Genomic DNA, 24440 nt, shown 5'->3' on the forward strand with positions numbered 1-24440 from the left:
CGACCCTCGAAGTTCTCAGTGTCCGGCTCCCGAAGAGAGCAGACAAACGAGCCCGGCACCGTCTAGTGTGCGGTCGGATGTTCTGAGGGAGTTGGTGGGGCGAGCGGCCATCTCAGATGAACACCGTGTGCTGATGAATACGGTGATGGAGAGAATCTCATCCGCCGAAAGCGGATTGCATAAAGCTTTTATGAGTCTATTGACAGGGTTTGAGGTACGTAAAATAATGTATGATAGTCCTGCACATACTAGGTGTGCCCTGTGTAGATAGTAGCCCCTGAGACTCTGGTTGTCGTCGGAAACGACGACGAATAGAGGATCATATTCCCAGGTAATAACCATACTGCCTCGATGTGCAGGTGATGGAAGCTCCGGTGGCTAGCCGGACTAGCGACTTTGCCCATTTAGAACGGCAGTTGGATGCGGCAGACGCCGACATCGAGCTTGTTAACACAAGGCTTGACGAGGCACAGGGTAAGTGTCATTATCTGGTGAACGTCACATAGGAAGAGTAGCATGATGCCAGTATCTTTAATATGTTGTGACTGCAGATGGGGCTGCCAATATTGAAGCCTTGCGGGCAGAACTTGCCCAAGCCAAGGAACAAGCGAGGTTGGGTAATGCGGCTGCTTTAAAGGCGGCCGAAGAGTTGCAAGCCGAGAAGGCCGCACATGGCGAGAGCCGAGACAAGATGTCCAAGATGGGCATAGAATTAAAAGCCGCCGCCGACCGTTGCCGGGTTCTTGAAAAGGAAAACCAGGCGAAGGCATCGGACCTTGAGAAGGCTGCTGCGACGAGAAAGGACCTCCGCTCTGCTATGAGGGCAAAGAAGGAGGAGCTGCGGGAAGCCGAGGATATTGTAGCTGGGAAATCCTTTATGTTGCGGAGGAAGTTCGGAGATCCACGGTATGCCCCCCTGGATCGGCTGTGGAGCTCGGAGGATGTGTATATGGATTTGGCGGCGAGCGCTGCCGATGCGTCCAAGTACTTCCAGGGTCAGACGGACCGTGGAGTAGACCAGCTGTTTTGGAGACAATTCCATACTCCCGAGCGTCCACTTTCATTGACTGACCAATTAGCCGAATGGGCCGAACTAAATAGGTTGTCCGGACTCTCCATGAGGTCTGTTGTGGATCAGTTATGGCCGGAAGGGTCAAAACCGAACAACTATTTCAGCTTGGTGCAGCAGTTACTCGATGTGATGCCGCGCATTTATGCGATGAAGAGGTCGGCGTGCATAGAGGGCGCACGGATGGCCTTTGCCCGTGTCAAGGCATACTGGGCGGAGATGGATGCTACCAATGTTGCAGCGTGGGATTCGGCCATAGGCCGAAAGGCTGCTGAGCACTACTTTGAAGAAGTTCTTGAGGGTGCCCGTTTGGTAGAGACCCTATGCTCAAAAAATATTATGTTTGAGTGATATGTAATCTCATTGTAAGCGAAATGCTTTTATAGAGTTTTATAAGGCTATTTTTATACTTTCGCCTGAAAGTAATATGATGCCTCCTGGGCGGCCGTTTTTGTACACGTGTGTATAACCTGAAAGATTGCAGTCGTCGGCTTCAACCCCCACGCATATAATGCAGAGGTGCTAGCAAAAACACGCGTTCACACTTAACCCAACGTCTTGGTCCTATTAAGGAGGTGATAGCGGAACGAGCGAGGCAACCGGACTATAATGCTTTAACACTTTCACTTAGCCATAGGAGTTTGACAGTGGGGCTACTAGATAGCCCCTGGTGGCTCCGCACTCTCCCGATCTCGGGGTGCGTATATGCCTGGCCGGAGAACGACCCTTCGTTAAAGCGGAGGAATTCTAACATTCCCACAGGTCATCGAGTGGTTGACCAGTCTCACGCTATATCATGATAGTCAGTTTTCGGCTTTCTCTACTGAGGTGCTCATCCGGATGAACCAGGGCACAATCACAGTAGTTCTCCTGGTGCTACCTTAGCCGGTAAAGCGGAACGTAAGGCACCAAAACACAGGAGCTGGGCAAACCCAACATTTGACCAAAGACAATGATTTGGAGCTGATGCATATGGGGCCAAACTCGTGATGCCGAACACTCCCTAAGGTATTCGGTCTTTGTGGTATAAACCGGGCCTAAATAATGGCCTTTGTAAGAAGCCCCTTATGTCCAGGTACGTGCATTGTTCTGGCGTGGCCACATGCCAAGACGTCAGCATCCTTCACAACGGTGGATATGTATCAACAAGAGACAGTAAAAAAGGTTTACGCAGGGTCTTAATCTAAAAAGAATCCTTTGAGCGGGTCCCTGCTGCACGTCTGCGCCTGTGTCTCCGTTGTGCAGTATCCTGGACGGGTGTAGCACGATGATCGTCTGTAAAAGAGAGGAAGTTAAGTGAAAGAGTTGTCGTGCGAAAAGATAGTTTTTAAAGAAACCCTGTATAATTGAAGATGATAAGAAATTGCTACTTGTCTGCGCGCGTTGAGCCCCTTGTATTGACGAATAGGGGTGTGATCACTTATTCAGTGTAAATAGCGGTGCCGGACTCGATCGCTGGTCCGGACGTCTTTAATGTTCGGCTGCCAAGGCAGCCTCACTCTCTTCGGCGCGCAGAGAGCACTTGATATCTCCGTGCACTGTAATGATGCCACGTGGACCGGGCATCTTGAGTGTGAGGGAGGCGTAGTGTGGTATTGCATTAAAGCGAGCGAAAGCTTCGCATCCTAGCAGTGCTTGATAGCCACTTTGAAACGGAGCGATGTGGAAGGTTAAATGCTCGCGACGGAAGTTATCGGGGGAGCCGAATATAACTTGTAGTAGGAGGGAGCCCGTATAACAAGCCCCTGGGCCTGGCGTTACTCCTTTAAAGTTAGTATTGCTATGGCGAATTTGTGTTGGGTCTAACCCCATCCCGTGGATTGTATCCTGGTATATTAGGTTTAGGCTGCTGCCGCCGTCCATCAAGACTCGTGAGAAGTGATATCCGCCAATTACTAGGTCTAATACCAAGGCAGCCCATCATGCGTGTCGGATACTTGTTGAGTAATCACGATGGTCGAAAGTGATCGGTTGAGACGACCATTGGCAGGACTTCGAGGTGACAGGCACTTGGGTATATTTTCCTGGGGGTGCCGCATTGTTTTTCCCCTTGATCATGTGTAGTACGTTTACTATTTTGACTTCTGGTGGGAATTTTTTTTGTTCCCCCGTGTCTTGCTTGGGGGGCTCGTCCTCGTCTTCACTTGGTGTGTCCTCCCCTTTGTGTACGGCGTTGAGCTTTTCGGACTACTTGAAGACCCAACATTCTCTGTGGGTATGATTAGCAGGTTTACCCGGGGTACTGTGGATCTGACATACTTGGTCCAGAATTTTGTTGAGGCTGAACAGTTCATCCCTGGTGCCTTTAGTGGGCGGCTTTTGACCTGGCCGAGAGCTTTTGAATCCGACATTTACTGTCGTGCCCTTCGTGTTGTCTTCTTTATTCCGGCGTTTGTTATTGTTGTTGCGCCGTGATTTCCTGTTTCCATCTCTAACTTCCGATGTACTGGGGTCGCTGGTGCTACATCTAGCTAGCCAGCTGTCCTCACCCGCGCAAAAGTGGGTCATGAGGTTTGTTAATGCGGCCATCGTTCTCGGCTTATTTTGGCCGAGGTGTCTGGCGAGCCATTCGTCACGGACGCTATGCTTGAAAGCCTCCAAGGCTTTGGCGTCGGGACAGTCGACAATCTGGTTCTTTTTAGTAAGAAACCTATTCCAAAGCTTTCGGGCTGACTCTCTGGGCTGCTGAGTTATATGGCTCAGATCATCCGCATCCGGAGGTCGGACATAAGTCCCTTGAAAATTTGCCCGAAAGGCGTCTTCGAGCTCTTCCCAACTTCCAATGGAGCTTTCGGGGAGGCCTTTGAGCCAGTGACGAGCTGGCCCTTTGAGCTTGAGGGGTAAGTATTTGATTGCATGGAGATAATCTCCTCGAGCCATATGGATATGAAGGATATAGTCCTCAATCCAAACCCCAGGGTCTGTTGTTCCGTCGTATGCCTCTATGTTTACGGGTTTGAATCCCTCTGGAAATTCATGGTCCAGCACCTCATCGGTGAAACACAGGGGGTGTACGGCACCCCTGTAGTTGGGTGTGCCGCGTTGTTCGGATACTTGTTGTGTTGCATTGTATGCTGGGGGGCGCTTGCGTGGTCCATAGATGGATCTTGTTGCGCCGTCCTTTGGGTACGAACCCTCGCCTGGGTCGCGTGTTGTATTGTGAGCGGCGTTGTATGCCGCTCTGTGTTGGTAGAGGGGTCGTCTATCCGACCAGGTGGCTACTTTGATATTTGGTTGTGGGGGTTCTGCGGCCTCCTCATCGAATTCGGGTAGCAGCTTCCGCTTTGGGTAGCTCTTGGAGGGGCGATTGTCGCCGTACCTTGCTACTGTGTTGAGTATTTTGCTCCATCTAATATGGAGTGTGTCTTGCGCAGCCTTGAGCCTTTGCTTCTGTTTTTTCAGACTCCTCGCGGTGGCAACAAGCCTTTTACGGGCAGTCTGCTGCTCCGGGTGTCTGTCCGGCGTTATGTCGTCCGGACCATTATCCTTGATAGGATTTGTTTGTTCGGTTTGATTATCCGGATTGCCGTTATCCGGCAGCGGTTCGCCCTGCTCCAATGCTGGGTCTGTGTGATCGCTATTTCCGTCGAGGCGGGATTTGGGGCGGCGCTTGCGTCGCCGCTTTGACTGCTTTTCGAGGGAACAAGCCTTCGGTGCATCCTTCCGCTCCTCGTCGTCATCTTTTGGTGCGTCCACCATGTATACGTCATATGACGAGGTGGCATTCCAGGGCCCAATAGGCGCTGGTTCTTCACTGTCTCCTTCATGGGCGTCCATACCGTCGATGTCTTCTAAGCCGAAGTCGAGCATGTCGGTTAAATCGTCGACAGTGGCTACAAAGTGGGTGGTGGGTGGGCTTTGAATTTCTTCATCGTCTGAATCCCCTCCTTGCTGGCCGCAATCCGGCCAGGGGTTTCCTGATAAAGAGAGAGACTTCAGTGACTTCAGAATATCGCCAAAAGGCAAGTGCTGAAAGATGTCCGCGGCAGTAAACTCCATGATCGGCGCTGAATCGGATTCGATTGGCCGGGGCACGGAGGGTTCGGAGTCCGGAAAGGGGTCCGGCTCCTTGGAGTCATGAGTCTCGCAGAGTGCGGGGCTGATGTTCGGCTCAATCGCCGTTGGGATCGCATCCCCCGAGGCGGCGTCCAACCGCCCATCCTCGATCGACGCAGTTGGCTCCGAATTAAGGATCGGAGCTGATGCGGGTGCGGCCTCCAGGGCACTGTTCGGCAGCAGAGCTAGATCATGCTCGTCGGGACAGTGCGGCGCGCTCGGCAGTGGCTCAAATCCGCCGAGGATCAAGTCCCCGCGGATGTCAGCCGTGTAGTTTAAACTTCCAAATCTGACCTGATGGCCAGGGGCGTAGCTTTCGATCTGCTCCAGGTGGCCAAGTGAATTGGCCCGCAGTGCGAAGCCGCCGAAGACGAAGATCTGTCCGGGGAGGAAGGTCTCACCCTGGACTGCATCGCTATCGATGATTGTAGGAGCCATCGAGCCTGACGGCGACGACACAGAGGAACTCTCAATGGAAGCACCAATGTCAGTGTCAAAACTGGCGGATCTCGGGTAGGGGGTCCCGAACTGTGCGTCTAGGCCGGATGGTAACAGGAGGCAAGGAACACGAAGTTTTACCCAGGTTCGGGCCCTCTCGATGGAGGTAAAACCCTACATCCTGCTTGATTAATATTGATGATATGGGTAATACAAGAGTAGATCTACCATGAGATCAGAGAGGCTAAACCCTAGAAGCTAGCCTATGGTATGATTGTTGATGTGTATGTTGTCCTACGGACTAAAACCCTCCGGTTTATATAGACATCGGATAGGGTTAGGGTTACATAGAGTCGGTTATAATGGTAGGAGATCTGAACATCCGTATCGCCAAGTTTGCCTTCCACGCCAAGGAAAGTCCCTTCCGGACATGGGACGGAGTCTTCAATCTTGTATCTTCATAGTCCAGGAGTTCGGCTGAAGGTATAGTTTGGCTATCCGAACACCCTCTAATCCAGGACTCCCTCAGTAACCATAGAATCATGTTTACTAATAAGTTTAAGTTCACCTTTAACACTAGCCATATAATCACTCAAGTGTTCAATCATATAAGCATTGTGTTTCAGTTGTCTACCAAAATAAGCATTAAAATTTTCTTGCTTAACCATAAAGTTATCAAATTCATCCAAACATTGGCTAGCAAACTTAGCAGGAGGGATTTCAGCTTTATCATATCTATAGAGAGAGTTTACATTTACTACCTGTGTCGGGTTATCGAGATTGTGCATTTCTTCAACAGGCGGCAAATTAAGGCTATGTATTTCTTCAACAGGAGGTAAATTCTTAACATCTTCAGCCTTTATACCTTTTTTCTTTCATAGATTTCTTTGCCTCTTGCATATCTTTAGGACTGAGAAGTAGAATACCCCTTTTCTTCGGAGTTGGCTTAGGAGTTGGTTCAGGAAGTGTCCAATTATTTTCATTGGTCATCATATTATTCAATAAAATTTCAGCTTGATCAACTGTTCTTTCCCTGAAAACACAACCAACACAACTATCCAGGTGATCTCTGGAAGCATCGGTTAGTCCATTATAAAAGATATCAAGTATTTCATTTTTCTTAAGAGAATGATCAGGCAAAGCATTAAGTAATTGAAGAAGCCTCCCCCAAGCTTGTGGGAGACTCTCTTCTTCAATTTGCACAAAATTATATATTTCCCTTAAAGCAGCTTGTTTATTATGAGCGGGGAAATATTTAGCAAAGAAGTAGTAAATCATATCCTGGGAACTACGCACACAACCAGGATCAAGAGAATTAAACCATGTTTTAGCATCACCCTTTAATGAGAACGGAAATAATTTAAGAATATAATAGTAGCGAGTTTTCTCATCATTAGTGAACAGGGTAGCTATATCATTTAATTTAGTAAGATGTGCCACAGCAGTTTCAGATTCATAGCCATAGAAAGGATTAGATTCAACCAAAGTAATTATATCAGGATCAACTGAGAAATCATAATCCTTATCAGTTATAAAGATAGGTGAAGTAGCATAAGCAAGATCATATTCCATTCTAGCATTCAGAGATTTTTCTTTCAGCTTAGCTAATACTTTCTTAAGATCACTTCTATCAATGCAGGCAAGAAAGTCTCTAGCAGTTTCTTCATCCATAACATAACCCTCAGGCACAACAGGCAATTCATATCTAGGGGGAGAATCTTCATCATCGCTTTCATCAATATTATCAGTTTCAATAATTTCATTCTCTCTAGGCCTAGCAAGTTGTTCATCAAGAAATTCACCTAATGGCACAGTAGTATCAAGCATAGAAGTAGTTTCATCATAAGTATCATGCAAAGCAGAAGTGGCATCATCAATAACATGCGACCTACCAGAATCAATAGCATGTGTAGGTGTCGCAAGTTTACTCATAACAGAAGGTGAATCAAGTGCAAAGCTAGTTGGCAGTTCCTTACCTCCCCTCGTAGTTGAGAGACAGATCTTGGTTCTTTGATCTTTCAAGTTCCTCATAGTGATAAGCAGATATAAATCCCAAGTGACTTAAAGAATAGAGCTATGCTCCCCGGCAACGGCACCAGAAAATGTTCTTGATAACCCACAAATATAAGGGATCACAATAGTTTTCAAGGGTAGAGTATTCAACCCAAATTTATTGATTCGACACAAGGGGAGCCAAAGAATACTCTCAAGTATTAGCAGCTGAGTTGTCAATTCAACCACACCTGGAAACTTAATATCTGCAACAGAGTGTTTAGTAGCAAAGTAATATGATAGTAGTGGTAACGGTAGCAAAAGTAATATTTTTGGGTTTCGTAGTGATTGTAACAATAGCAACGGAAAAGTAAATAAGCGAAGAACAATATATGAAAAGCTCGTAGGCATTGGATCGGTGATGAAGAATTATGCCGGATGCTATCGATCGTGTAACAGTCATAACATAGGGTGACACAGAACTAGCTCCAATTCATCAATGTAATGTAGGCATGTATTCCGGATATAGTCATACGTGTTTATGGAAAAGAACTTGCATGACATCTTTTGTACTACCCTCCCGTGGCAGCGGGGTCCTATTGGAAACTAAGGGATATTAAGGCCTCCTTTTAATAGAGTACCGGACCAAAGTATTAACACATAGTGAATACATGAACTCCTCAAACTACGGTCATCACCGGGAGTGGTCCCGATTATTGTCACTTCGGGGTTGCCGGATCATAACACATAGTAGGTGACTATAGACTTGCAAGATAGGATCAAGAACTCACATATATTCATGAAAACATAATAGGTTCGGATCTGAAATCATGGCACTCGGACCCTAGTGACAAGCATTAAGCATAGCAAAGTCATAGCAACATCAATCTCAGAACATAGTGGATACTAGGGATCAAACCCTAACAAAACTAACTCGATTACATGATAAATCTCATCCAACCCATCACCGTCCAGCAAGCCTACGATGGAATTATTCACGCACGGTGGTGAGCATCATGAAATTGGTGATGGAGGAAGGTTGATGATGACGATGGCGACAGATTCCCCTCTCCGGAGCCCCGAACGGACTCCAGACCAGCCCTCCCGAGAGAGTTTAGGGCTTGGCGGCGGCTCCGTATCGTAAAACGTGATGAATCCTTCTCTCTGATTTTTTTCTCCCCGAACACGAATATATGGAGTTGGAGTTGAGGTCGGTGGAGCGTCAGGGGGCCCACGAGGCACGGGGCGCGCCCCGCATCCTCGTGGACAGGGTGTGGGCCCCCTGGCGTGGATTCTTCTTCCAGTATTTTTAATATATTCGAAAAATAATCTCCGTTGACTTTCAGGTCATTCCGAGAACTTTTATTTCTACACAAAAATAACACCATGGCAATTCTGCTGAGAACAACGTCAGTCCGGGTTAGTTCCATTCAAATCATGCAAGTTAGAGTCCAAAATAAGGGCAAAAGTATTTAGAAAAGAATATACGACTGAGACGTATCAGGCGGCGACGGTGGCGGCCTGCGCGGCGGCCTCATCCCTCGCGTCCGCGGCGTGTCTCCGGCCCTTCCTCTTGGCCGACTCCCTTGCCCGTTGTTCGGGCGTCAGCGCCTTCTTCGGCGAGGCACGAGGCTTGCCTTTTCCGGAGGGAGCGACAGCGCCGGACGAGGCGAGGGAGGCGAGGCCGGCGGCGGCGTCGAGGTCGATGGCATCCTCCATGGCTGGTTGGGGGTGGGAGCGCGCGCGGGTGGGAGTGTTTTGGGGGAAATGGGGGAAAATGGTGATGGCTGCCACCGACCGACGGGCCCGGGGAGAGGAGTAGGCGCGCGCGCGCGTCCGTCTCATGTCCACGCCGACGCAAATCGGACTCAAAATTGGACCGGGAATAGGTCACCCTCGGACGAAAAATGGACACACGTCCGTTTGGGTCGACGCGTTGGGCCGCCACTTTTGTCCGCGCCGATCCAAACAGACGCGGGCAGACGAAATGAGTCACTCCATTGGAGTTGCTCTTACTGTGTATTTTGCAAACCAGCGACCTACCTCATCGAGGTACACCGGTGCAACCACCCCGCCACCTAGTGGGGTCTGATAAGTTACAACCTTTTCCTTCTTTTATTCTTACTTTTTTTCTTTTTTGTTTTCCTTTTTGGTTTTCTACTCTTTCTTTTTTCTTTTATGTTTCTTCCTGGTTTGATGAATTGTTTTGCAAATATGTGAAGTTTTTCTTCAAATTGATGAACTGTTTTAGAAAATTGATGAACTTTTTCGATTTCAATGGAATTTTTTTCAATTTTGATTAATGTTTTTCAAAATCAATGAAATAATCGAGAAAATATTTTTAGTTTTGATGATATTTTTCAAAATTTGATGACTTTTCTATTTTGATGAACTTTTACCAAATTTGATGAACTATTTTTCAAAATCCACTAATGTTTTACATTTTTGATGAACTTTTTTGTCAAAATCCATAAACACTTTTAATTCATGATTTGTTTTCAATTTTTACGAATTTTTTCGTTCTGTTTTTCAAATGCAATCGAGCGAACCAGAGGAAATAATATGCGATCTAATCTGGCTCTACATGGGCCGGCCCATCATGGTGCTATTTCTCGCATTAAGCAAGACGGTAGAGAATCCTCGTTGAAGCGTATCGCCAAGGCTGGTAGCCACTCCACCAACTTTTTTTTTGAACATAGTACAGACGCAAGCGCTCATATAAATGCGCATACACTCATCCCTATGATGGCACACACGCACACCCTACCCCTATGAGCACCTCCGACAGATTGAGCCGGCATATCATCTTGAGATTTTACGAAGTCACTGTAGGCACCTCGTAGTCGACGGGAACGTCTCCTCCCACTGAAAGCGTATCGCCGGAATTCCTGTAATAAATCCAGAATAAATGCGAGCACCAGGATTTTAACCCTGATGGGTTGAAGATACCACTGTCCACCTAACCATCTCAACCAGAGGTTGGTTCACACCACTCCACCAACTTTAGTTGGTAGTTGTAGGAACACACCCTACTTGAGGCGACCCGAGCCAGTCTTTCCGTTTTTCTTCTTCTTTCCGTTTTTTCTTTATTTTCTCCAATTTTTTGTTTGGTTTTCTATTTTCTTCTTTATTTTTTGTTTTTTTCTTATGTTTGTTTTCGTTTTCACTTTACATTTTTGCATATGTCAAAAACATTATTTTAAGAAGTGATCAACATTTTTTTGTACACGTTCAACATTGTCTGAAAGTTTGTTCTACATTTTTTAATATATTTTAATCATTTTAATACTTATTCAATATTTTCCAAATACATGTTCAACACTTTTTAATATTTATCCAACATTTTCAAATACTTGTTTAACATTTTATTAATTATTTAATATATTTAAATTGTTCAGCATTTTTCAAGTACTCTTTCGACAATTTTAAATACTTATTCAACATTTCTCAAATACTGGCTCAAAATTTTCAGTACTTACTCAACATTTTTGAAATACTTGTTTAATACTACCTCTGTCCCAAAATATAAGAACGTTTTTTCCACTACACTAGTGTCAAAAACGTTATTATATTATGGGAGGGAGGTAGTATTTTTTAAATGCTTATTCAATATTTTTCAAATACTTGTTCACCATTTTTCAAATGTATTTTTGAAGAGTGTATTTTGTATATATTTTTATATGTAGAATATTTTAAAGTATAAAGAAAAGTACAAAAATAAAGCAAAAAAACAAGAACAGAAAATAGGGAAAAAACAAATAAGGAGGTCGTGGGTTCCCACGTGGCTGGGCCAGCTCATCTGGGGCTCCCCCCGACACCAGGCTTCCCCGTGTGCTAGCCTAAATCCAACGGGCAACCTGTCACATGAAGGCACAGGCTGTAAAGTTGGAAGCGTCTATGTATCGCCTGTTCCGAGCCAAAGAAGCTCTCTGCTCAAGGAAGTTACCTCCCCTACTATGTATCACCTGCAGGTTAGGTAGTTTTTACTTTTATTTTGTTTTCCCGCCATATTTTCAATAAAAATATTACAAATGCAGGTTTCTAAAACCTTCAAATTACTTTAAAACATTTAAATTGTGAATATAAAAAATGTTAACGCAATGCAAAACATTCGTTAGTGTAGGTTAAAAAATTGTTGACACCTTTAAAAATGTTCGTAGCATTATAAAAATGTCCAGTTGTTTCAAAAAATGTATCTGACAATATCAAAAAGAAATATGCAATGTAATAAAATGATCTAGTAATTTCAAAAAATGTTTCTTACCAATTTAAAATATATATGTGAAATTTTAGGGCATGCTCACGCATTTCAAAAATGTTCGCAGCATTTAAAATATTTTAAATACAATGCAAAAAATGTTCACATAGTTTTATAGAAATGTTTTGCATAATTCAAAAAATAATTCCTCATGTATTTGAAAAAATTTAAAACACATTCAAAAATATATTCCAAAACATGTATTTGAAAATTTGTTAATCATATATTTGAAAAATGTTAAACGTGTATCAAAAATGTTTTAGATGTATATGAAATGTGTTCATATGAAGAAAATTAGACATCAAAACATGTATTAACAAATTAATCATGTATTTTAAATATGATGAACGTTTAGAAAAAAATCTTGATCTATGCCAAAAAATGTACAATGTATAGGGAAAAAATAAAGAAATACATAAAAAATAAAGAAAACCCAAAAAACAAATAAGAATATGAAAAACCGATGCATACAATGAAAATCGATAAGAAAACACAAAAAAGGGGGAAAAACTTGAGGCAAATGTGCTACAGTACTGGTCCAGCCTACTACCTTGCACCCAGAGGCGAGACTGCATTACATCTCAGTACGGGTGAGAAATAGTCGTTTTCACGTCACGGAGCAGTCGTGTGTGGACGCGAGCTTTTTTTTAGGGAAACGTTTGGCGTCGGGGCACCAGCCGAAGGTTCGGCCGGTCCAGTCCACGCGCGCGCGATGCGACCCACTCGCGAGCAGCCACGTGATGCGATGGACCCGAGACGATTAGTCCTCCTCCCTTTCTCTTCTTCCTCTCGCGCATTTCTCTCTTTCTTTCTCCCCGCTGTCATGGTCAACGCATCGCCCCGCGCCGCGGGCCTCCCAGGCGCGCCGCCGTTCAGCAGATCTGGCCGCCCTCGACCAGACCCGCGTGGATCCGCGTGCATCGGAGCTCTCCCTACCTCGTCGGACCCGGCAACACCGGAGCTGCAACCAGCCATGGCAGGACTGCACCCCGCGGCGCAAATTTTGCTGGAACCTCGACGTCACGGCGAGATGGCGGATGACCGTTTTTTGCTACAACTGTGTTTTGGTTTTGCTACTACCATAGAGATTTTTTGCTGGAACCGATGGTATTTTTTGCTTCAATCAGAGATGCGCGATAGCTGGGGAGGCTGGTGAGTGCTGCAACCGTTGGCAGGAAAGCTTCAACCCAAGATTAAAAATGCTTCAATCGTATATACAGAAAGCTGTAAGCGTTCAGTGCTATCGAGGAAAGCTACAACCGTCTATATAAAATGCTACAACCTTTGATGAAAAAAGCTTCAACCGAACGATAAAGAAAAGCTACATCATTCATGAAGAAGATGCAACCCTTTGACAGCCACGACAAAGTTTTGCTGCAACCACACAGAATGTTTGCTACTACCATAGACAGTAATTGTTACCACCATTCACGGCGGTGACCGGTGACTGGAAATCAGAAAAGCTGCAACCGGCGACGAAAAAAGCTTCAACCGGCTAGAGAAAAAGCTTCGACCGGCGATATAGAAAGCTTCAACCAGTGACAGGAAACGCAAAAAGCTACAATCGTTAACACAAAAGTTTCAACTATATATTTCAAAAGCTTCAACCAGAGACCGGCGACGAAAAATCTACAGCGGCGAGCCGTTGATGCACATGACTGTTTTCTATGCACCAATGGTGCTGCGACGGATGCTGGAACTGGCGGCCCCGACATTGTTGGACCTGACAGCCGACATCACCGCCTGTTTTTGATGCAGTTGGTACCTTTTTTGATGCAGCGAAGACGGCAAGCGGCGGCGAGTGGCGACGGCGAGCGGCGATGACGAGCGGCGAGCGGCAGCCATGGCGAGCCATCGATGCGGCGAGCCACGAGGAACGCAGGGTGTGGCAGACGGCGACGACGGCCAGAGTCAACGATGTGCGGCGGACGAAGAAGACGACGACCGGGTCCACATCAAGCCCGTCCGATACGTGCGAGATCGAGCGGTTCTGCGCGCTCTGTGTTAGACAGATCCAATAGCCCACGCGAGACCGGCCGAAAGTTTCGGCCGGTGCGCCGGCGCCTATTAGCGCCCTTTTATTTATCGATTATCGTTTGTAGCTTCTATGCTCTAGTTAAAAAGAACAGCAAGTCCCGCCTATCTTGGTTTCCGACTCGTTGGCACCATGCTTTATCATGTTACCCAACTGAGAATTGAAATCTATTGCAGGGTGTAGACGCTCGGGTCTATGGTACCAAATACCAACACGCCGATATGCCCCAATACCAAATCCCAAGATATGCTGATTCAAATTTCCTTGTATGCCACACACAAGCGGTCATCTGTGTTTTGTAATTTGTACCACACATGATTGCACAAGACCACGAGGGGTATACGGTATACCAACACATGATTTCATTAAACAACTGAAGTCAACATGTCTCTTAAACAACAAAGATCCCCGAAGTGAACAAAAACACTCATGTTTTGGGCATCTACAACCCAGACCCTCAAAAACATAAACATTAATGTAACATATGCAAATGCATAGTTCTATGTTCGGATAAGTAAGCCACCTTACATCTTTTTATAAGTGGGCGGAACTTGGTGCAACATACGTGCTACTTGTGTATCTCCATATGACACACACGACACCATCATTCCTCACCACGGCATGTTATGGCAATGGCGATTTAGGATTACCCCATGGACACGGTCAATGGTTGGTTCTTCGTTATTCCCCTATCAATTACCCTGGGAAGGAAGGATAATATCGTCACCTCTTTACCTCTGCATCCCACCATTGCCACTACAGTAATGTACTTCATGGCCAGAAACGCAAAATATCGAGTGGTCGACGTTACACAACATTCATGAAAAACATTAACTTAAACATGCAAAGGATGATATATCCTATCGGTGTTCAATACCTAAACATACTAGGGTTCCTAATTATCCCTGATAGCTAGGGGCTTTACTCAGACATAGAGACAAGAAGCACCAAAGGGATAGTTATGGTAATCATGGATGAAAGATCAATGTAATACACATAGGAATCCACCTAGGGTTTGGTGCTACAAAGAGACGAATAACGTCATGGTGACGATGAAGGTTGATGCCAGAGTCTCTTTGATCGAGGTGATGGCGTGGTGGAGCCCTTCAATCAATCCCCCCTCCAGACCCCTTCTGGAGGCTAGGGTTCTTGGTTCTGGCGAAGTTTATGATCTCTCTATATCTCTGATTCATGATCTGAAGCCACTGAGGTAAAATAGTTAACCAGATGAAGTTGGAGCCACATGGTATGAGCGAGCGTGCTTGTACCAGGCGTCGTCTTTCTCGTTGAAGCTATATTGTGGCTAGAAATTGCTTTGCTCGATCGTTGCTTATTATGGTAGATTCCCATTACGCCAATCAATGTGATTTTCACCCATATTCTTGTGTTTTCTTCTTCAATACTCCAAACCACCTACTCATCTAAGATCCCGGTGAAATCAAACAAAGGGGTGCGTGAACACAGTCAAATTCAAACAATCCTACGACTACGACACAAAATGAAAAGTATAAGATGACACAATTTTGGACTAATCAACCTGGCGTGCGGTGGTGGGACTAATAAACAGGAAAAAGGAAAATGAAAAACAAAAAAGAAACAGAAAAAAAGTGTTAGGAAGCTCCTAGAAGGTTCCCAAAACCGGAAAAAATGGCTAGGAACAAGCGAGAAGGTTTCTAAAACCGGAACCGTCGAAACATTTTATGGGCCGGCCCACGCGCGAACCCTTAATCGATCTCCCTGTGCGTCCGCCCAACAACTTGCCGCAGCGAGCGGCAAATAGGATATTCCGACTTTCACGGTGACATATGGGATGGTGGCATGTAGGTGTACTGCTGGGTGTCATCGGCAAGCCCCGTCCTTCGCCGCATCATCGGTTTGGGGCTAGATCTACGCAGGATCGGGCACCTAGTGCTAGAGGTCCACTCCTCACGTGGACCGGTGGAGGTTCAGCTCTATGTGAGTGATGTATGTGCCAAGGTGCAACCTTGGTGGCGATCTAGTGGTCTGCGGTGCCGGGGAGACGGCCTTGGACGTCGGGGCACCTACCCCAGATGGTGGGTACACGAGTTGGCTCTACAGCGAGCAGCGTGGTTGCTAGTGTACTTCGGCCATGTGGATGATGAGCTGCACTATGGTGGGCGATCCTTGCCAAGCTTGAGTATTCTATAGTCTCACCTAAATAGCTTGGCGTAATCATGGTCATAGCTGTTTCCTGTGTGAAATTGTTATCCGCTCACAATTCCACACAACATACGAGCCGGAAGCATAAAGTGTAAAGCCTGGGGTGCCTAGGCATGTAGGTGTTGCGTTCCTTTTGGGGCACCGCCTTGGCCATCTCCTTACCCTCCGACACTCAGGGAGAAAACCTATTTCCGCCTCGTTTGACAGATTGGTGGAGACGCTTCGCATCGTGACCCTCTTAGGGGTGTCGCCGATGAGTGAGGGTGTTCCTTCGGAGCAACGACGAGTCTTATGCTTCTTCTAGATGTCTAGTTGAAGGCTTTAGTTGCACACTCTGTTGCATTCTTAGCGTTCCCAGCTAGTTTTGCTGATTTTTCTATTTGATCGGGTTATAAAAAAATTCTCAATACACTGTATTGTTTGGTCCTATGCCTTTATTTAAAGCAGGGTGAAAGCGTGTTTCGAGTCGATTGCTGTCGGAGTAATGGGCCACGGGTAGGCTAACCCGAGGCCCCGAACCTTTCAAGACATCGGGACTGACTGCGCCCTTCAAGACTCCAGATGAAGAGCCGCCTTCTGAAGGCCGGCTGAAGGAACAGCCGAGTACCCGCATGCGGCCGAGTCCTAGAGTCGAGGTCAAGACCGGCCGACTCCCGCCTGGCGGCTTCCAGAGAAGCCGGCCACGGGGAGTCGGCCCACGGCACCAACAAAGCCCATGCCCTCATCGGGGACGGGACGGGGAGTGGCAACAGTAAAGCCCACTCCCTCCCCTTTTCCAGCGGATGGCTAGGCCACAGTGCGCTATAACAACGGAGATCTCCGTCTGGCGCGGCACTGTTGCCATGCCATCCTTGACATCAGCAATAGTGGGCGGAGCCCTGCACCCACGACGGCCTGTCAGTACGGTCCACGGATGACGGGCCCTACCTGTCAGCGAGAGTCCAGAAGACGGCAAGAGCGCCACCAGTCGGACCCGAAGGGAGCCGGCCCACGGGAGTCAGCCTGCCCCTCCCATGGGTCCCACGCGCCATTAACCAGATGAGACAAGGAGTGGCTATAGTAATCGCCCACCAGGAGGCGGGGCTGTAGTCACGACCCCATGACCAAGCCTGCGTCATTAGAAGTACAGTTACAGTAATCAGCAGCCGGCAAGACCCGCAAGTGGCGGGCACGGCCTGTCGGCTCCGTACCAGACTAGTCGGCGGGGCCCATCAGTCGGCGGGCCCCAACAGTCAGCAGAAAGGCCAGCAGGCGAAGAGACTGACGGCTGGGCCCTGTGCCCAGTCAGTTACCATTGTACCCCTGAGGTAGGCCTATATAAACCCCCCAGGGCACCCATGCAAAGGGTTCCACCCATTAGAACTAGACCAGATCATAGAGGGAGGAGAGAGCTAGCCATGCCTCTTCTCCTACCTCCAGCATACAGCTCGAGGAGCGTCCTTGTACTCCCTTTGCATTAGTGATCATGCGGAGACCCCGCAGAGCAGGACTAGGGGTGTTATCTCTTAGAAGAGCCCCGAACCTGGGTAAAGTACGCCGGCGTTCGTGTCTACGCCTCATCCCGCTTCCGGGCACCGGCGACGTTCTACTCGCTCCCACCATGATAAGCCATCCATTGGAATATGTCGCACCCAACCCCCGACATTTGGCGCCCATCGTGGGGTCAGGTGCACCGTCGTCCGAAGACCTATTCTGGACGGGAACCCTTTTCCTCCCTGGCGAGCGCAGCCAGCCCGACACACCAAGCGGAGTCTGCGCCGACGCGCTGCATGGCGCTGAAATCGCCTGCACGGCCAGTTGCCTCGCCGATCTTGTCGGCGGGGTCCGCCTCTCCGACGAGCCCGCATCCGACACGGGTACAGTTGGCCCCGATAGCCTCCTCGCGGGCCTCCTCGATCAACTCCACGTTGCCAGAAAGCCAGCTGGGGACTTGGAATCCGTAGGCTCCACCGATGCGATGTTGGTCGACTCCGACACCGCGTCGCTTGACACGTTCCCCACCAACGTGGTGGTCTACGACGAGCCGCTCCCTCGCGCGGAGAGCGGCGGAAGCACCGTCACGGAAGTGCTTGTCATTAGTCATGGCGAGCACTCCGGCGGGGGTGATTATGACCCGCTCAGCGCGGCGGTGCAAGACCTGGCAGCGCCCATTCCTGAAGACGCCGACGCCGAGACACTGGAGGCACGCCACCTTCAGCTAGTCGAAGGTGCCAAGAAGCTGGCCAGCATGAGACGCCTATCAGAGGCCTGCCAGCGCGAGATGGACCGCGCTGTGGGCGGCACACCGGCTCCAGCTGGACCTAGCCGCCTTGGCACGGTCCAGCAGCGTGGCGTGGCCATCGCCAACCTGTTCGGGGCAAATCGCCTCGTTTACGCCACGCCTGCGGAGAACATCCGAGCCGCCCAGGCGGCGGCGGACGAGCTAGACAAATTCGAGGACGAAGAATGTCGCTTGATGACGGAGCGCGTCCAGCGACTCCTTGACACGACTGCGGAGCAGAACAAGGCCGGCTGCCGCACTGATGCGCCGCACCGGCAGAATGACGACCTGCCTCCCCGCCGAGACCAAGGCGCGACATCTCGGATGCCGACTGGTGGCGTCCATGGAAGAAAGGACAAGGAGCCGGCTGCGAGCCGCAGTCGGACTCGCATCACCATAGAGCGCGACCAAGACGGCCGCCCAAGAGCAATGGAACGACGAGACGACTATCCGCCTCCTCCCCCTCGCAGGGAAAGGCGAGTCTCCTCGCCGCTTGTTGATCACCCGATGCTCGGCGACCGCTTTGGCTGCCGAGAGGGAGTCAGAGAGAATGATGCCCGCCACCGGATCGACTGTCTCCACCGATCCCTAGCGCTTGAAGAAGAAGATGAGTTGGGTCCGCCGTGTTTCTGCCCCCGCATTCGAGACGATCCCTTTCTCAAAGGGTTCACGCTCCCAAGAGACACACCCAAATACACCGGCTCCGTGAAGCCGGAAGACTGGCTAGTTGACTACTCCACGGCTGTCAGCATAGCAAACGGCAACAAACGTGTTGCCGTGAAGTACGTTACGCTCATGCTCCAGGGCACGACCCGGACATGGCTGAACAGCTTGAAGCCCCGCAGCATCAACAGTTGGGTCGACTTCACCGACGCCTTCGTCCGCAACTTCACCAGCACGTACAAGCGGCCACCCAAACCTCGCCAGCTCTCCTTGTGCGTGTAAGGCCCCAACGAGTCAACTCGCGACTACCTCACGCGCTGGGCCGAGTTCTGCAACTCCTGCGAGGGCGTGCACGAGGTGCAGGCCATTGAGTACTTCACTGCAGGATGCCGAGAGGGCACCCTCCTCAAGCACAGGCTTCTCTGTGATGAGCTGGAGACCCTCGACAAGCTGCTGATCATAGTAGACAAATATGCCACGGTCGACTCCTCCATGAAGACAGAGATCCAAGTTAGTGCGACAGGCAAGGTGGCTCCTCAGGATCCTCGAACCCCGGCTGGAGACGCCAGTCGGTGTCAACAGTAGAACGACCACAAGCGCAAATCCCCACAGCCGACTTCCACCAGCCGGCAGGTGGCGACAGTCGAAGACCAGCAGCCGGAAGGGCAGCCTCCGCCCAAACGTCAAAAGGGCGGCAAGCCCAACTGGCTGCCGGCTTTCTCATATGAGCAGACTTTGGATGGACCCTGCAAATTCCATAGTGGTGCGAAGCCGTCCAACCACACCACTCGGAAGTGCCACTGGCTCAACAGGTTCGCCAAGGGAGACGGCCTTTTGCCTCCCCCACCTGCTGGGCAGCCGCCTCCTCCGCCCCAGCAGCCGGCGGTCAGACCAGTCGGTGCGATACAAGACGAGTACCCAGAAGAGCATGGAACCTATGTCATGTTCACCAGCGTGGCCGATGATCGACGCAGCAGGCGGCTGCAGCAGCAAGAGGTGCATGCAGTAGCATCTGAGACACCAGAGTTCATGCATTGGTCTGAGAAGCCCATCAGCTGGAGCAGAGCTAACCACCCGGAAGTAATGCCCAAACCCGGCTCATATGCCTTGGTTTTGGACGCCACCTTTGCCATGGAGAAGCGAGCTACTCGCTTCTCCAGAGTCCTGATAGATGGCGGCAGCAGCATCAACATCCTGTACAAGGATACCATGGAGAAATTAGGAATCAGACAGAGGCAGCTTCAATCTAGCCGGACAGTGTTCCATGGCATAGTTCCTGGCCTTTCCTGCTCACCAATCGGCAAGATTCTGATTGACGTCCTCTTTGGAGATAAAGATCATTTCCGCCGAGAGTCAATTTGGTTTGAGGTGGTGGACCTTGAGAGCCCATACCATGCGTTACTTGGCCGGCCTGCCCTGACCAAGTTCATGGCTGTCCCCCACTATGCCTACCTCAAGATGAAGATGCCGAGTTCCAAGGGGATTCTGAACATAACTGGCGACTACAAGAAGTCGTCTGCCTGCGCAGCAGAAAGCAGTCGACTGGCCGAGTCCCTCGTGATCCCAGCTGAGAAGCGGCTCCTTGATCGGGTTGTGGCGATGGCAAGCAGGCAGCCAAAGATGTCGCCCGATCCCAAGGAGTCAGAAGCTAAGGGCTCGTTCAAGCCGGCCAAAGAAACAAAGAAGATACCCTTGGACCCGGAGCACCCAGAGAGGTACGCTGTCGTAGGTGCAATCCTCGACAACAAATAGGAAGGCGAGCTCGTCGATTTCCTCCGTAAGAATCGGGATATCTTTGCATGGTCCCCCAAAGACATGCCAGGTGTCCCGACGGATTTTGCCGAGCACAAATTACATGTCCGGTCCGACGCCAAGCCAGTCAGGCAACCCTTGCGCCGCTTGTCAGAAGAGAAGAGAAGAGTTGTTGGAGAAGAGATAGCCCGGCTGCTGGCAGCCGGCTTCATCATGGAGGTGTTCTTTCCAGAATGGCTAGCCAACTCGGTCCTGGTACTGAAGAAGAACAAGTAGTGGAGAATGTATATTGATTACACTAGCCTCAACAAAGCATGCCCCAAGGACCCGTTCGCTTTGCCAAGGATCGACCAAGTGATAGACTCCACAGCCGGATGCGAGCTGTTGAGTTTCTTGGATGCATATTCAGGATATCACCAGATCAAGTTGAACCCGGCCGACAGACTGAAGACCGCCTTCATCACGCCATTTGGAGCCTTCTGCTACTTGACCATGACGTTCGGCTTGAGGAATGCCGGCGCCACCTTCCAACGTTGCATGCAGAAGTGCCTCCTCAAGCAACTCGGCAGAAACGCCCACGTTTACGTGGACGACGTGGTGATGAAGACGGAGAAACGTGGAACATTGCTGGAAGACCTCAAGGAGACCTTTGAGAACTTGCGCCGATTTCAAATCAAGCTCAACCCGAAGAAATGCGTCTTCGGAGTACCAGCTGGCCAGCTTCTTGGCTTCCTGGACTCTGAACGCGGCATAGAATGCAACCCTGTGAAGATCAAGGCCATTGAGAGGAGGGAAGTACCCGGCCGACTGTTGGACGTACAAAAGTTCACCGGATGTTTGGCATCCATCAGCCGATTCATCAGTCGGCTGGGCGAGAAGGCTCTTCCCCTATACCAACTCATGAAGAACACCACTTTTTTCGAATGGAACCACAAGGCGGATGAAGCTTTTCTCCAACTAAAGAAGATGTTGACTACTCCACCTGTCCTGGCGGCTCCGACTCCTAAGGAACCCATGCTCCTCTACATCACCGCCACCAGCCGAGTAGTCAGCACAGTCATCGTGGTAGAGCGCAAGGAGGAAGGCAAGGCACTACCAGTCCAGAGACTGGTATATTATTTGAGTGAAGTACTGTCGACCTCCAAGCAAAACTACCTCCACTACCAGAAGATGTGCTACAGCGTGCACTTTTCCGCCAAGAAACTGAAGCCTTACTTCCAAGAACATCCAATCACTGTGGTCTGCACAGCTCCACTAGCCGAGATCATCGGGAGCCGGGATGCTTCGGGCCGAGTGGCCAAATGGGCCATAGATTTGGCCCCCTACACCATCTACTACCAGCCTTGCACCGTCATCAAGTCGCAAGCGCTGGCCGACTTCCTTGTCGACTAGGCCGAGACCCAGTATCTGCAGCCAGCACCCGACTCCACCCATTGGCGAATGCATTTTGACGGCTCCAAGATGCGCACCGGCTTGGGAGCCGGCATCATCCTCACCTCTCCCAAAGGCAACAAGCTCAAATATGTGCTGCAAATCCATTTTGCCGCCTCCAGCAACGTCGCTGAATACGAGGCACTCATTCACGGGCTCCGGCTGGCCAAAGAGCTTGGCATTCGCCGGATCCTGTGCTATGGTGACTCCGACTTGGTGGTCCAGCAGTCGTCAGGTGATTGTGACGCCAAAGACGCAAACATGGTGAGCTACCGCTTCCTCGTACAGCAACTTAGTGGATATTTTGAGGGGTGCGAATTTCTACATGTACTAAGAAACGACAACGACCAAGCAGACACCCTGGCACGAATCGGCTCCACCCGTCAAGCAATTCCATCTGGCGTCGCCCTTCAGCACCTCCTCAAGCCATCACCAGAGTCAGACTCTATCTTCGTGCTGGCTCCTCCTGAAGCAGTCGGATCCGACTGGAGAGCCCCCGTAGACGGCATGAGTATTCCGGCAGGTGGCGCAGGGGTCGTGACAGTCGCACCCGGCCCGGGGACTGCGACAGTCGGCCCAGAGACTTAAGAACCTGGCCCGGGGACTGCGCCAATCGGCCCGGGGACTTCACCGACACAGCAAGCGGCTACCAACTCCAACTCGCCGCCTCCCGGCCCAGCCGCCCTCGTCCAAGTAACAGTCCTGACAGTTGCAGAAATTGCAGCACCTTCATGGGCCCGGCCCATCCTTAAATTCCTGGTGAACAAAGAGCTGCCAACTGATGAGATCTTAGCTCGACAAGTGCAACACCGGGCGGCAGCCTACACCATAGTCAACAGAGAGCTTGTAAGGCGCAGTGTCACTGGTGTCTACCAGCGCTGCGTGGAGCCGGAGCAAGGCCAAGCAATTCTCAAGGACATCCATCAAGGCGAGTGTGGCCACCACGTGGCTTCAAGAGCACTCGTCGCCAAAGCCTTTCGCCATGGTTTTTTCTGGCCGACTGCTCTTGAAGACGCCAAGGCCTTGGTCCAAAAATGCAAACGGTGCCAGAAGTTCCGCTCCAAGCCACATCAGCCGGCTTCTGCACTCAAGACTATTCCATTGCCTGGCCCTTTGCTGTTTGGGGCCTGGACATGGTGGGACCATTCAAGACGGCACGAGGCGGCTTGGCTCACTTACTTGTCGCAGTGGACAAGCTCACCAAGTGGATAGAAGCAAAACCAATCAAGAAGTTGAATGGTACGACCACTGTGACTTTCATCTCCGACATCACAATTCGGTACGGCATACCGCACAGCATCATCACCGACAATGGCACAAACTTTGCCAAAGGTGCCTTGGCCCGTTTCTGCGCAACGCCGGGCATCCGACTGGACTTAGTGTCTGTTGCCCATCCGCAGTCCAACGGCCAGGTAGAGCGAGCAAACGTCCTCATCCTGTCTGGCATCAAGCCTCGACTGGTCGAGCCTCTGGAGCGCTCGGCCGGCTGCTGGCTTGACGAGTTGCCAGCCGTCCTCTGGAACCTGCGCACAACTCCAAACAAGTCAACCGGCTTCACGCCCTTCTTCCTCGTCTACGGTGCCGAAGCCGTCATCCCAACGGACATAGAATTCTACTCCCCTCGAATCACCATGTACACCAAAGAGGAAGCAGAAGAAGCACATCAAGACGACATCGATCTGCTGGAAGAGGGCCGGCTGTTGGCACTCAGCCGGTCCAGCATCTACTAGCAGAGCCTACGCCGATACTACAACCGGAAGATCAAGCCGAGATCTTTCCAAGAAGGAGACCTTGTGCTCTGGCTGATCCAGTGAACAGCCGGCCAACACAAGCTCTCAGCACCTTGGGAAGGCCCTTTCATCATCAGCAAAGTGTTGGGCAACGACTCCTACTACCTGATCGACGCTCAGAAGTCCTGAGCACGCAAGAGGGACGACTCCGGCAAAGAGACGGAGCAGCCATGGAATGCAAATCTCCTCCGAAGATTTTACAGTTAATGCAGTATGTACCACGCTACCTTTTGTATTAAAGTACGAAGACTTCGGGCCCCCCGAGAAGAGCTCGGGGACTGCCCTCTTTTATCTATATGATAAGAATTATGCCTATGAGTATGTTATTCTTTGTTATGCCGCTTGGCACCGGGTTCGACTAGTCGGCCCGGGGACTTGCCGTCTTATACTATGAAATGCTTCCTGCAGCCGGACAAGTAGTGTGTGGCACTTAAGCCGTCTCCTGTTAGAAGCCGCAGCTCGCAGAGCGACTGTCTGGTGGGCAGGAGTAAGGTAGAATGGGTGCCCACATGAAA

Source organism: Triticum urartu, chromosome 1 (genome assembly GCF_003073215.2).
Source record: "Triticum urartu cultivar G1812 chromosome 1, Tu2.1, whole genome shotgun sequence".
Lineage (NCBI taxonomy): Eukaryota > Viridiplantae > Streptophyta > Magnoliopsida > Poales > Poaceae > Triticum > Triticum urartu.